A 16,561-nucleotide genomic window follows, 5' to 3' on the forward strand; every position below is an offset into this window, starting at 1 on the left:
TCCTGAGATGATCCCGACCAAGTATTGTTATTTTTTAGGTCGGTCCGAAATCCAAGATGGCCGCCATAGCCGCCATCTTGAAAAACACATTTTAAACTTCTTCTCAAGTTCCACCAGTGCTGTTTGGCTGATACTTGCCAGAAATGATCTTGACATGGTCCTGACCAAGTGTTGTTATTTTTCGGGTCGGTCTGAAATCCAAGATGGCCGCCATAGCCGCCATCTTGAAAAACAGATTTTAAACTTCTTCTCAAGTTCCACTGGTGCCATTGAGTTGAAACTTGCCTGAAATGATCCTGATATAATCCTGACCAAGTGTTGTTATTTTTTGGGTCGGTCCGAAATCCAAGATGGCCGCCATAGCCGTCATTTTGAAAACACATTTTAAACTTCTTCTCAAGGTCCACCAGTGCTGTTGGGCTGAAACTTGCCAGAAATAATCCTGACATGATCCCGACCAAGTGTTGTTATTTTTTGGGTCAGTCCGAAATCCAAGATGGCCGCCATAGCCGCCATCTTGAAAAACACATTTTAAACTTCTTCTCAAGTTCCACCATTGCTGTTGGGCTGAAACTTGCCAGAAATGATCCTGATATGATCCCGACCAAGTGTTGTTATTTTTCGGGTCGGTCCGAAATCAAGATGGCCGCCATAGCCGCCATCTTGAAAAACACATTTTAAACTTCTTCTCAAGTTCCACCAGTGCTATTGAGCTGAAACTTGCCTGAAATGATCCTGATATGATCATGACCAAGTGTTGTTATTTTTCGGGTCGGTCCGAAATCCAAGATGGCCTCCAAAGCCGCCATCTTGAAAACACATTTTAAACTTCTTCTCAAGTTCCACCAGTGCTATTGAGCTGATACTTGCCATGAAATAATCCTGATATGATCCCGACCAAGTGTTGTTATTTTTCGGGTCGGTCCAAAATCCAAGATGGCAGCCATAGCCGCCATCTTGAAAAACACATTTTAAACTTCTTCTCAACTTCCACCAGTGCTGTTTGGCTGATACTTGCCAGAAAAGATCCTGAGATGATTCCCACCAAGTGTTGTTATTTTTCGGGCCGATTCGAAATCCAAGATGGCCGCCATAGCCGCCATCCTGAAAAACACATTTTAAACTTCTTCCCAAGTTCCACCAGTGCTATAGAGCTAAAAATTGTCTGAAATGATCCTGATTTGATCCCGACCAAGTGTTGTTATTTTTCGGGTCGGTCCGAAATCCAAGATGGCCACCATAACCACTATCTTCAAAAACACATTTTAAACTTTTTCTCAAGTTCCACCAGTGCTGTTGGGCTGAAACTTGCCTAAAATGTTCCTGAGATAATCCTGACCAAGTGTTGTTATTTTTAGATTGGTCTGAAATGCAAGATGGCCGCCATATCCGCCATCTTAAAAAACACATTTTAAACTTCTTCTTCAGTTCCACTGGTGCCATTGAGCTCGAAATTGGTGAGGATGTTAAGGAAGGAGGGCAAACAAAGTGTTGTTATTTTTTTGGCCTCGTAAAAACTTTGGCATGGCAGCAATGGCGGCCATTTTGTAACATGATTGCGCAATCATGGTTTTCCTGAACAACACCTATTTCAAACTTCTTCTCAAATTCCACACCGTGGGATTCAGCTCTAACTTACCAGAAATTATCCTTAGATGGTCCAGACCAAGTGTTATCATTTATTGGGTCGGTCAGATATCCAAGATGGCCACCATGGCCAACAGTGCCACTATATACTTGCTACAGAGAATGCATACTACAATAATATAAGGGTTTTAATTTAGAGTCAGATGACCGTTAAGGCCCCTGGGCCTCTTGTTTGAAGATGGTTACTAAATCTGTTCCACACATGTGTTTATGGCAATCCAGATACTCATTCTGCTTTCCTAACATTAAAATGTCCGTTGGACTGGACGCTCGACCGATGGAATCCTTGCGACATTTGTGCATTAAAATAACTGCCGCATTTATATTTACCGTGAGATTTGTCACGGAGCCGATAATGAGGCTACAACAACGTACACTACACATAAACTACTTACGCACGTGGCCGTTGTTTACATATCGAGTATACGTGGACTGCCTAATAATGCTTTTAGTTGAACATATTAGGAAATACTCTCGTAATAATTAGTCAATATTAACAAACATACCGCTGAATACTTAATACAAACATAGCAATAACGATACAACAAAACATCGATACAGATCAGATCGGTGAAGTTAGCTAACCAGCAATCCAATAGACGTCCGACAAAATCGGAATTCGACTCTATTCTTTTGCTTCTCTTGCTAAGATCCAACAAATCCCTACTTCTCCTGGTACTTTGATATATTCTATGGCGAGTCCTGCAGTGGATAAAAATCATTGTTATGGATAGTATTTTATCAGTTCTGCGTGAGGTGAAAGAGAAATACCTAGAGGGTACAGCTCACTCTTCAACAATTTGGTTGGTAGTGATCTATTTATAAATACAACTTTAACCTGTGAAAGAGTAACTTATAATGTGTTAATATAATTCTCTTTTTGGCCGTACCTGTGTTTGCGATATGTGTCGTGATAAGATTTCTGAAGTGCCAAACAATAAATATCACATGACTATTTCTCTATCATCATCACATACTGATTAGATATCCTGCTGTAGAAATATTCCAAGCATATTTCAAGTTGTAGCAGTGAAGTCGTAAAACATCTGTGTATACCGTGCGAGCTGTAAAGATCAATGACTCTGTGGTGACATTTTACACACTGATATAATGACAAAACTCCACCCGGTCGTGGAGATGAACGCGAGTACTGCATGTTTTTCCTTGACAAGTAAGGACAGCTACTATATGGATATGATACTACAATGAACTCGATATGTATAAGCCGGCGTGTTATTGTTATAGAATTCTATAAGTACAAGTTCTGGTAAACCCTCGTCTTGTATCGACTAACACCAGGTTGGGTTCCGACACACGATCTAACTAGTATGTTAAAGGACGTACTAGAATGGAAGTAGCCATGTTTGTGTTCGGATGAATACCTTAAAACAAATTTTAAAAGGAGCGGAACTATAACATGTAATGAGCTGTCGATATTGTGTGTGTGGTGTTGCCTGGAGTCTGTAGTGTTTGTGTGTACTAGCGTACCTGACCAGTAGTTATTTATGCCCGGATTACGCTATATAGAGAGGTGAGTGAACATTTTATATTACACTAATTCAACATATGGGACAAATTTTATCACAGAGAAAACTTGTCGTTTAAAAATGCATTTATTCTGGTAGTGTTATGTCTGTCATTGTGTCATTGTCGCTGTGATCAATAATACCCGTACACCTGCACGTCAATCAATAGTATGAATAAACGAGGCAGGACCTTGTGTACTTCATACATAAACCGGTCTGATGTGAGAATTCGACCGCCACAGTAATAATACTCTTGTTCAGATGTAAAGTTTAGATAAGGCCAACATACACAAATATATTACTGGTTTTAAACCACCCTACTCCACGAAATACGATTCCGTGAGATTCGTTCTCCAACATAATAGATCAAGAGATTGTTGTATTTTCATGTTAGTGCATTATTGTTGTCTAAATCATTAGATACGTAAACTGTTTTACATGTAGTATTACCGAATGAAGGCATTCAGCTTGAGAGGGTTTTGGATTCACAGTTAGTGGGTCTAAATATGTCATTTTAATTATACCGGGGTTAAGATTTCCAAGGGTCAAATTACATGTTACACCGGTATCAAGGATATACATCGTGATTTTCTGAACTACAAATGTACCTCATTTTCTACATTTTGTAAATAATTAACAGAGTCTGGTCATAAATATTAACAACATACCAGTGAGTCTAGAGAAATACCTAGTGATTAAGGGTCAGTTAAAGCTTACTATACACGGTACATGTACGTGCCCTTACATTTGTATATCATGGCTTATCAGTTTGGGGGAAACCACCAACTTAGGTATATACGTCAATTGAGGTATTGTTTTGTTACTAAATATAGCCAAAGTCGCTCTAAAGTTAACTTTTAAAAAATGTTCGTCCATGTTGCATTTATTTAGTCATGAAACATCATACATATGCAAAAATAAAGATTATTTGCTCGTTGGAACGTACCTATACTTGGTGCTCCCAGTAGTTTAACACCAAATTTCTAGGTAGACAACGCTTTCAGTGAACATATCTTAATTAGTGAAATATTATTGACCTTGTCGTAAATTAAATGACCATTATATCTTTCTAACTTTACTGTTAAATCGATTTCGGCTATTTTTAGTAACAAATTCATACTCGAACTGATGTATAATACGCGTTATTTATACGCACGTTGTCGGTTTTCCCTAACCTGTTTATGTAGGCCACAGCATTCGGTAAATGCATAATAATTCTTTCGTTCAGTCAAAAACGAATTGATATGCTGATCACAGAAATATTTTGTTCATTGACAACATACATTAAATGCACGAAAAGCAGTATAACAAAGCGGAGTCATGTCTTTGCTTGCCAAGGGTGATCAATACGTTACTATCCTTTTTGAAGAGGAAGGTACGGGGTCGTAATCCTTGATAAGCGAAGATGAAGGGAATGGTGCTAACACTATTTCATGTGTTTTGTAAGTAAACAAGATGTGAATGATTTTTCCTGATAATTTCTGATTACATAAATTGATGAATTTCTACATGTTTGGTCTAACATATTTCCTATTCAAATATTCCGTGATCTACATTCTACTTATAGACTTAACGGACATTCAATGACAAAAATTAAGTTTATATTTTCTATTTGAATACTACAATAACACAATATTCGGTCCTCGCAATCTTCATGCCTCTGTATTCAATCTATGAGATAACACCTGCATTTTTTTTTATAAATGTAATTACTTTGTGACCAAACACGAAAAAGAAAGAAAGATAATGTATGTAGCCTTAATAACACTGTGCGTCCAGTTCCGACTACCAGGACAGAAGTCGTTTACATAGAGGAGAAGCCAAACTATATTATAATCTGGTGTTTTGTCTGTATTTTGCTGGGAGATAGACATATACATATTGTGTTTGTTTCTATACTCATTGTGCTTGTTTTTGATGTGAAATGAGATCCAATCCGGGTAGCCCTTTATACAAAGAGTTCATGTTGAAGATTTATTTTATTGAAGTGTTACATGTCAATATACATACATAAAAAGTTCATCATACAATGGTTTGATCAAATTGGCATCCAGGCAAATTTGGCTTATGAGGCACTAATCTATAGAACAAATTATCAGACTTCATTTTCAAATCTTGTTCTCCGGCTTCATAAAAGATTTGTAGCAGGAACTCTTACAGGATAGGAAACCAGCACTAGGACGTTTTATAAGAGAGTTGATAAGAAGGAAGCTTGACTACAAGTGTAAAGCTGTCAATTGTTCAAGTGATTATTATTAATATTATATATTTTAAAAAAAATAAACTTCTATGTTGTTGCTTTGTTGACTTTCGCAAAATGAGTTAAGCTTAATGCGTAAGCTGACTAAACTTGATATTCTGTCATTTTCTCATTGTTCAAATAAGTGAAATCTTTGTATTAATTAACGGTAAATATTCTAATCAATGTTTGATTAAAGCAATTTAGTTTTTTGGGGTTTTTTTATTATTATTTTTTAGTTTTTGTTAATGATTTTCAAACCTCATTTATTGAGAATTGCAAATCAGTCAATGAGTTTGGTGACATAAGTTTGTTTCTGTTTATGTATGCGGACTTATTTATAATTTCCGAAACAATTGTAGATTCGTAGGGTCTTTTAGATAATCTGAATGGATATTCTACGAAATAACTGTGAAAACCAAAATTGTTGTATTTAAAAATAGCGATCGTATACGAGATAGAGAAAGAAGGGTGTATAATGATGTGGAGGTGGAAGTTGTAGATGTGTTCCAACAATCATATATAGAAACAGTAATCTGACCAAGGACGTTTGCTCTTTTGTCAAGCTGTTCTAACCTAACTTGAGCCTAAATCAAATCGCCCCGTGTCCGTGGTTAGTCCGTCGTGGGTAGTTCGTTTGGACTCATTAAACATATGTGTGGGGTTCATTCAACGATTCACGACGTGAAAATAATTCAGCATTTAATGTCACTGCGCATGCGGAGTGACCGGAAATAAAAACAGATTTTGAAACTCGGATCGACTTACGGTATGCATCCCACAAGTCGACAGACAAATCATTACACCCAACAAGTCGACCTTGATCGTTCGGCCGCCCGTAAACCAATCTTGTTAAAGCTACCTAGTCAGCTGACTCAAGGTCAAGGTCATTGATCAGAGGCAAATGTCAATTTTGTTGTTTCTTTTTACTGATGCACATTTTGTGATGACTTTATGAAGTAAACTTGTTCAGAATTTAACAAGAAGTCGGCTGACTAACCATCAAGGTAATGATTAAAATGTCGAGGTCAAATTTGATATCTTTTCGTTGATGAGCATTTTGTTTACACATTATCTATCAAAGCTGTTCAGCATTTAACATAGAGTCAACTAACCAAAGATCAAGATAATGGTGTCAAAGGTCAAGGTCAAATCGTGATGTTCACTGATTGGAAATTTATTAAGATATTATGACGCAAAGTTAGGAAGAATTGAACAAGGAGTCATCTGATTTAAAGTCATTGTTATTTGGTCACATGTCCAGGTCACATTTTGTATCTTTGCTAATGAATATTTTGTTTTGATATGCTGAATCAAAGTTGTTCAGACTTAATCAAGGAGACTACTGACAAAATATTGAGGCCATTGTGTGGTTTAAAGGTCGCGAGGTCAGAGACCAAGGTCAGATTTTTTAATATTATCCCTGACTTAGATATTGTTATGAGATTGAGAATCAAAGTTGGTTGGAATTAAACAAGCAATTAACTGTCCAAATATCAAGGTCACTGGCTCAAAAGTAAAGCACAGTGGATCTCTAAATATGACACTTGTTCTTAGTCGGAGACGTATTTAGTATTAAAATGAAGCAAATCAAACATAATTGAAGTGTTACTGATATTTCCAATTCTGTTAGCCCAACAGATTTTTTCGCAAATGTGTATGATGAATATTTTGCTCCCTTACCACAAAATCGGGCACTTGCTGATCTCAGTTTTTTAGCTTTATTTTGAGTTTGATTTAGAAAGCAAAATGTCTGTATTATAGAACATGATATTGACTCCCATAAATTCCTTTTTACAATTTTATAGACTGTAGCGCTGTACTATGTATACACTTTGAGATTAATACACCCAGACTTTAAATATGGCCTTGGGTAGGATTACGGGCCTGCTTGGCACACCTGTCATTAGCAACGTGTTTAAATCATAATCCACAAATTAAAATTCAATTCAAATAGTGTATTAAATTCTCGCCCTCATTAAAACAATTTCATACTTAGGGTCTACTCTGGACAGAGTTACGAGGGACTATACAAGATATATATAAGTTGAAATATTTGATCACACAAACAGATTAATTTATATGAAATAAATTGAACATTACTTTATTTAAACGTTGTGATAAAATATGTGCATATATCACTGTCATTGAGTTTAAAACATAATTTATCACAGAGGGAAAGAAAATTGTGGACAATTTTCCCGGCTCCAGTAGCATTTCTGATATCTTATGATATGGTAAAATGAACAGTAAGTGAAACATAGAGCTAATCTTCTACCTGATTTATACAATAGAAACGGCTTCTTAGATCACTATCTAATTTTCAACAACGAATCTGAAATTTGGGTACAGCACTACGTGCACTGGGAGTCATTGCTCGGTAACAATGTAGCAGAGTGGAAAAAATTCAGACACACAGAATCATATGTTTATTATGATAAAAGCTGGCAATTGACATCTAAAAGACAAACTTTTTTTCTTTTTTGAAAAAATCAACAACATATAATGTATTACAGCGATGTTATAAATGGCATTCGAATTGAATATGCACGTAAATATGAGAATGTAACGTGATGCAATATGGTAAATACAATATGTAGGGCCAGTGGGAGTAGTGTTACTTACAATTACTGGTAAAACTACATGTACGTGATGGTAGGGACATCATAAAGGGGTAATATGAGTGTTCATGTATGGGCAATGATAAGATGAAAGGACACAACTGTAATACCACAGTGTTATTTTACTTTAATATGTTTGGATGTTTCGGCATCATCAATTCCAAAACCGTCAACATTACATTATTATGTACATTGGTTTTCATCTTTTATTCTTGGAAGTATTTGTTTCCCTTTTCACAATATTGAAATGTAGGTAAATCATTCTCCGCTACATGTAATCAGAGAACGACTACTAATAATACTATAGGCCTACTTCAATAGTGCAAAGTTATTACGGAATCTGGTTCAAGTATGCACGCGTGACCAAATTACTCTGAACGAAGCCCGAGTTTCCTCTGGCCTAAAACCATGTCTGGTGTAGGGCTAGAACGCACTACTACTAGTATATGAAAACGTGGAATTCTCCGACACCGTTTGGTGTCGCTAAGATTTGGGTGCAAAAACAATAAACTCGGGGGTAACATAACACTTACCTTATATTACTATATATGGATAAATGAGATATTTATTTACCCCAAAACACCCAATTAGTCTCATATCGTGGTTCTATTCCGTCCATATAGACCCTCGCTGAACGATGTTTGGTCTTTCTCGGAATTGTCAGTGTTAATATAGGGATATTATGGAGGTGTTTGGTCAGTCGAGGAATCGTCAGTGATGATAAGGAGCCATCATCAAGGTGTTTGGTCTGTCTAGGAATCGTCAGTGATGATATAGGGACATCAGGGAGGTGTTTGGTCTGTCTAGGAATCGTTAGTGATGACATAGGGACATCAGGGAGGTGTTTGGTCTGTCTAGGAATCGTCAGTGATGATATAGACATCAGGGAGGTGTTTGGTCTGTCTAGGAATCGTCAGTGATGACATAGGGACATCAGGGAGGTGTTTGGTCTGTCTAGGAATCGTCAGGGGTTATGATATAGACATCAGGGAGGTGTTTGGTCTGTCTAGGAATCGTTAGTGATGACATAGGGACATCAGGGAGGTGTTTGGTCTGTCTAGGAATCGTCAGTGATGATATAGACATCAGGGAGGTGTTTGGTCTGTCTAGGAATCGTCAGTGATGACATAGGGACATCAGGGAGGTGTTTGGTCTGTCTAGGAATCGTCAGGGGTTATGATATAGACATCAGGGAGGTGTTTGGTCTGTCTAGTGTCTAGGAATCGTCAGTGATGATATAGACATCAGGGAGGTGTTTGGTCTGTCTAGGAATCGTCAGTGATGGCATAGGGACATCAGGGAGGTGTTTGGTCTGTCTAGGAATCGTCAGTGATGACATAGGGACATCAGGGAGGTGTTTGGTCTGTCTAGGAATCGTCAGTGATGACATAGGGATATCAGGGAGGTGTTTGGTCTGTCTAGGAATCGTCAGTGATGACATAGGGACATCATATCGGTGTTTGGTCTGTCTAGGAATCGTCAGTGATGATACAGACATCAGGGAGGTGTTTGGTCTGTCTAGGAATCGTCAGTAATGACATAGGGGCATCAGGGAGGTGTTTGGTCTGTCTAGGAATCGTCAGTGATGACATAGGGACATCAGGGAGGTGTTTGGTCTGTCTAGGAATCGTCAGTGGTGACATAGGGACATCAGGGAGGTGTTTGGTCTGTCTAGGAATCGTCAGTGATGACATAGGGACATCAGGGAGGTGTTTGGTCTGTCTAGGAATCGTCAGTGATGACATAGGGACATCAGGGAGGTGTTTGGTCTGTCTAGGAATCGTCAGTGATGATATAGACATCAGGGAGGTGTTTGGTCTGTCTAGGAATCGTCAGTGATGACATAGGGACATCAGGGAGGTGTTTGGTCTGTCTAGGAATCGTCAGTGATGGCATAGGGACATCATATCGGTGTTTGGTTTGTCTAGGAATCGTCAGTGATGATACAGACATCAGGGAGGTGTTTGGTCTGTCTAGGAATCGTCAGTGATGACATAGGGACATCAGGGAGGTGTTTGGTCTGTCTAGGAATCGTCAGTGATGATATAGACATCAGGGAGGTGTTTGGTCTGTCTAGGAATCGTCAGTGATGATACAGACATCAGGGAGGTGTTTGGTCTGTCTAGGAATCGTCAGTGATGACATAGGGACATCAGGGAGGTGTTTGGTCTTTCTAGGAATCGTCAGTGATGACATAGGGACATCAGGGAGGTGTTTGGTCTGTCTATGAATCGTCAGTGATGACATAAGGATATCATATCGTTGTTTAAAAACACAGGACGGGAGGTGTGCTAACCCCCTCGTTCATTATGTTTGGTAAAGCTCAGATCATACAATCATAATACGTTTTCCCTATAACAGTATAGGACCAGTGATAAACGTGTGACGTCACAGCTACATTTGCCATACCTATTGGACACTGATGCTGTCGAGTGATCGTGTCATACTTTTGCATTATGATAATACTTATGGATCTATACCTTGAGCTTGGTTTGATTTTTGATATATAGCGCAATATGAATTAATGTGCTTTGCACTTTTCGAAATTTTATTGTATGTTGTATAGGGTTACATTGTAACCTGAACATCCTTTGCACCCAAGCCGGGAATACTATGCCAGGAACTGTCGTTCCATTAGAAAATAGGTATTATTCCGTTGAGTTTGTAGTTCACATCCAGTAAGGCTATCAAAGCAGCAGCTTGTATTGATCGTATACCTGGGGAAAATGATGTCGTCTCTACTAACATCAGCTTATTGATTACTTTGTGTGTACACAGCTGTTGTCCATTGAAAGGTATGCTGGAACATTACATTCACATAATGACAAAAACTGACCAGTAGAGAGAGGTCAGTGTCCAGTCATTAAACCTCATTAGCTTACTGTGGATACGTCATCTTTGATATCCTTTTGGAACTTACCACATTAAGAACAAAAATGACCAGCCTAGAGGTCAGTTCCCAGTCATTCAGCATGATTAGCTTATGGATACGTCATCTGCGATATTCTTTTAGGAATGTTTTCATCTAGATTATCACTTCTATAACTGTCGGTTAGTGTACACATACCCTAAATACTCGTCCATAAACAAGACATTAAACACTACGGGTAAATAAAAGACATTTCGTTCTTTGAGTAAATGAGTCTTTACTTCATTATAATCATAATGACACATTGCGAGCGCCTTACATTTGAGATTTTAGAGCAGAACGTATGGAGAATAGAGGTAAAACAATCAATTCTGACATGCAAACACGTGTATTTACCGCAATGAGAAATCATGTGAGATGGATTTGATTCAGAGCACTGGTCTTAAAATAGCGACGTCTGTGTCAGTTTAACCTTAAACATTTGGTTATGATAATTAAAATCGTGTTCATTTACATATTAATGTATGTTATGATTCTAGTTTGCATCTACCCATTCGTGATGTCGTTTTAATATTCTCTTAAATTCTCCGTTATTTTACACAGATTTTCGGGTAAGTCCGGGCATAAGCGTCTGCTTCTGGTTAGTTTTTATAGAAAGCTATATAGTAATCGCTACTCCTAGTATATTAACAAGGTGTAACATTTGTTTTTTGTTTTTTTTTGGGGGGGGGGGGGGGGGGGGGGGGTTGAGATCGGACGATGTGTCAACTATGGAACGGAAATAGGATATTTATCTTAGAGCTATCTTAAAAAAAAAAGGCTGATTGGTCGACAATTATAGTTTTTATTTTTATAGAGATGTATAGCAATCAAATTGTCCCTTGCAAAACCGCTCTAAAATGGATAGCCTAATTCTGTTAAACACTCGATGCATCGTCGGTTATCGCGACCGCTTTAGTCTGACCGCTAAGATTCATTGAAATGAATCGAAGCTTAACCCCACTTCCGAAGTGTTACACCTTTTTGAGTAGGAGCGGATATTTTATTTCAATAAGTACTTATCAGAAGCAGTCACCTGTGGTCCGTGAGGAATATGTCAGATATACTTTACATGAGCCTGGTTGATTATTTCTGTAGTCTCTGCTAACACGTTGAATGGATTAAAAGGTCGTCGACGGCTGGTTATATGACATTACGTTCGGTAACATATAAGCAGTAAAGGGTTTATAGTATTCATTTGAATAGATTTGTTTTCTGTGCTGTAGGCATGACTGCTTGGACTTCCCAACCAGTGTTTCCCATCACGTGACGGGATAAAGAGACCTCCAACGCGTTTTCTCACCTTGTTGAGTATTTAGAAAGAAATGTATTCAATAAATGTAGCACGGCATGGTGAAGGTGAAAGGTTCCCAGGCCATAGCGCTATAGACTGGTGAAGTAGAGTCAATAACTTCTGCTATAGATGTATCGTATCCAACAGCTGATTTTAGTGTGGCTTGGCGTGACACAGATCAAGCGGAACTTTGGCTCCCAAACCGGGATATTTGATTATAGACAAATCTTTACTCCTTTGATAGGAAACACATGAAGACAAAATTACTTATACTCAAATACTCTTCATAAAATGGTAGGGTATTTTTTTGCTTTACCAAAATTGAGAATTTTATGACTGTCTAGGGTCTCAAGTATGCCAGAAACTTTACTTTAGTTGATATAGGGAAATCACATTTTTGACCATCATTTGTTGAGTTTCTATTGGAATTCAAACTAACAAGGTTAAACGCATCAACATTGGATGATACCTTGATGGTGTGCATGTTTTGGTACTGACTGACACCAAGGGGCTGATGGGTGAAGTCGAAAAGGGTCAAATTGACTTAAATATTTCAGAACTTATATGATCGTTAAGCTCGATCGGCCTCTTGTTTATTATTTTTTCCGCGCTTCAAAAGACTATGAGACCTACTTGTATGCATTATATATTGTAAATTCGTCCTGTATATCATTATTATACCAGCTAGCGCCAATGTGCTTTGTAAGCAACTAAAACACAAAACATAATGAAGGCATTCATCACACAATTATCATCGGCAGGTAAAGAAATAGGGTCTACACGTTAAAACACTTTGATGTAATTTCCAATTATAAGCTTGGCTTGTTTTTTGTTATATGCCTTGTATAGTATTACCGTGATAGTGACTATGTTTATTATAGTGTATGACCTTTGATATCAATTTCAGTCTCTCTCGCTGTTTGGGAGATATTTGACTATGGAAATGGCCTTGCTTTTGTATTGAATTTCAAAGACATGATCACAATGATTATAGATACATAATAAGTTGTGTAAAAACTTTTAAAATATTACATTTGAGGGGATATACTTTAATCGACCAATCAGTGAAAACTGGCAAAATCTCAAGCGACAGTAGCTTGTCTATAAGAATACACATATCCGCTTAATGTGCTTCCACTTGAGAGGCACCTAGTGTGAAAGAAAAATACATAACTTGAAGTCTTGCATCATAATGATTTTGATCCATCCTGGGTACTCCAGGGGCTACGATCTACGCCTAACCTATACCTTTACAACACCACGCAGTATGACTACCCCAACCTTTACAAAACCTCTCAGTATGCATACTCCGAACTTTTACAAAACATCTCAGTATGCCTACCCCGAACCTTTACAACACCACGCAGTATGCCTAACCCGAACCTTTACAAAACTTCTCAGTACGCCTAACCCGAACCTTTACAAAATATCTCAGTACGCCTAACCCGAACCTTTACAACACCACGCAGTACGACTACCCCAACCTTTATAAAACCTCTCAATATATGCCTACTCCGAACCTTTACAACACCACGCAGTACGACTACCCAACCTTTACAACACCACGCAGTACGACTACCCCAACCTTTATAAAACCTCTCAATATGCCTACTCCGAACATTTACAACACCACGCAGTACGACTACTTAAACCTTTACAAAACCTCTCAGTACGACTACCCCAACCTTTACAAAACCTCGCAGTATGACTACTCCGAACCTTTACAAAACCTCTCAGTGCGACTATCCCAACCTTTACAAAACCTCTCAGTGCGACTACCCCAACCTTTACAAAACCTCTCAGTATGCCTACCCAAACCTTTACAAAACCTCTCAGTACGACTACCCCAACCTTTACAAAACCTCTCAGTACGACTACCCCAACCTTTACAAAACCTCTCAGTACGACTACCCCAACCTTTACAAAACCTCTCAGTACGACTACCCCAACCTTTAAAAAACCTCTCAGTATGCCTACCCCGAACCTTTACAAAACCTCTCAGTATGCCTACTCCGAACATTTACAAAACCTCTCAGTACGACTACCCCAACCTTTACAAAACCTCTCAGTACGACTACCCCAACCTTTACAAAACCTCTCAGTAAGACTACCCCAACCTTTACAAAACCTCTCAGTATGCCTACCCCGAACCTTTACAAATTTACAACACGTCCAAGTACGCTTACCTTACAACACCTCTCAGTGCGCATTCCCTAAAAGGAATATGCAATATCATCATGGGACACAATTAGGTTATGTATGCATGTTTTTTAACGTACCATTGAGTTTTACTATAAATGTATCAAATTTCGCATGAGCTTTTATCAACGCTATTTCTTCTTTTACAGATACTGGTGGCAACGCTGAGGACAAGCCATGATGGTGCTGGTATGTATAATATAGGGAAGACATAGTTTCAATTAATATTTTCCTGGCTATTGACGACATGTTATCAAACATGAAAGTCGATCTGTAAATCTAAAACTATTTTTGTCCATTTCTGAGCGAGTTGGTGCATAGCGGTTCGGGATATACCCCAATTGTCACAAGTTGTCCTCGGATCTTTTGTACATCGACTTCAATTGATACACAACTCACAAAAAAGTATGTTGACAATTCAATGACGGGTTTAAACTTCTAGTTTGATTAAACACACTACATATTCCTCGTGTGAATGACACGTCTCTACACTAAAACTTCCTACATTGAGATATTACGATAGTACTAAGGTGAGTCACACCGCTAGTTCCCTTAGCTACCACGCCATACTCATACTTAATGACAAGACTCTTATTTTAAATACGCATATGACTAATGATCTGAACATTTAGGAAACAATAATCAATAATCTAAAGTCATCGGGTAAAAATTTTAAACATTTTCTAAAGTTACCATGCCACTTACTTTCAGTGTTTTTAGTCCCCTACCGGTGAAACGCGGGGGGGGGGGGGGGGGGGGGGTGGAGGCTAAAGAAGTTTTCCTCTTCACCCGTCTTGTATTCTTGTATATTATAGATATAGAGATACGGACCTATACAGTAAACATATTATCAATATGTTTACATGTTTGTATCAACGGTTCATATATATACATGTTATTGGGATATCTCTGCCATAGAAGTACGATCTAACAGAGCTTTACCTGTATACTTACTGTATTTTGTCAGTGGTTTTCATTTCCTCCTTTCCAGTATCGGATTACCATATTGAATACTGACGATCATTATACGGAAGATATATGTAATTACATGTTTGTAATATACATTGCTAAAAAAGTGAATAAGAAATTTGGGCGACATTCCGAAATGGGTTTCGACATTCAATTTGATCACTCTTATCTATTTTATCTTAATTTTTTTTTTCATTCATGCTCTTGTTTCTTTTATATTGGCCTATTACCGTCTTCATACGTCAACTGTGTGTATAGTCACATAATACACATGAGCCGGAGACCGAGTCTCAGTGAGCTTAATTTCATCTAATAAATGACGATGTTCTCTACATACGTGCCGCTAGAGACTGTTCGCGCAAATTTTGTGTTTTTATTCCCGAAATCGCTCATATTTTGTGAATTACCTGATATAGTTATGAAAAAGGAAAATAACTTTTATATCAGATTTCACGGGTCGTTAAGCTTACAGTATTACGGACAAGCGGTTATCTGTGTGTACTTTTTAGAATCCATACCCGACTACCTACACAATAAAGCTAATCTCCCCGTGCGAATGTTCCTCGACAAAAGTTGAACGCGGAAGGTCACCGTTAATTATTTTCGGGCCTCGAAAACACTAACCTGGGGTAGCGAGAGGACAAAGCTGTATTAAAGTTGTTGTATTAGTGATGAGAGTTCAGGTTTGAACCGTCATTAATTATGCTCTGTAGTGTTATAAAACAACAGTATATCAGATATACGAACATGATAACAAGGGTAGGCATCGTTTAATCAGTAATACAGGCAGGAAATATAGAATTCTGGCAATCCTTGCTACTTTTAATTGATACAAAATGCTCGGGTACATATTTTAGGGGGTATGATTTGCGAATCGAGGAATATAGACTAATCCCACTTCTTTTATAGGTGCAAAATAAATAGATAACGTAGAAACATAGTTAAGAGCCGTAAAAATCACAGACCAGGTGATGCAGCTTGATTTTGTTACTATGTATTGATGCAAATTAATTACGAATTGTAGAAATATTAAGCCTATATATATATCATCTACCATATCTTATCACGTTGGAATCGTGTACATTGATACATGCATACCTAATTGTGAGTGACTTGTTCATACTTGATATCGAGACGACTGTACCGAATTGGTCTATT

The 16,561-nt window shown here is 38.0% G+C and overlaps 1 protein-coding gene across 3 annotated transcripts in view; it reads left to right on the forward strand.

Annotated features, from left to right (window-relative positions):
- LOC117342078 (beta-1,3-galactosyltransferase brn-like) overlaps positions 1–16,561 on the forward strand; it is a 91,746-nt gene that overhangs the window by 58,148 nt on the left and 17,037 nt on the right. For 2 of the 3 annotated variants that reach the window (XM_033904055.1, XM_033904054.1), the window contains exon 2: positions 14,584–14,623. The gene's annotated coding sequence lies outside the window, so the exon portion shown is untranslated. Of the gene's footprint in view, positions 1–2,794; positions 3,179–14,583; positions 14,624–16,561 lie in introns of those variants that run through there. The other variant, XM_033904053.1, reaches the window with a different exon arrangement.

The sequence above is a fragment of the Pecten maximus genome, chromosome 14 (genome assembly GCF_902652985.1).
Source record: "Pecten maximus chromosome 14, xPecMax1.1, whole genome shotgun sequence".
NCBI classification, from domain to species: domain Eukaryota; kingdom Metazoa; phylum Mollusca; class Bivalvia; order Pectinida; family Pectinidae; genus Pecten; species Pecten maximus.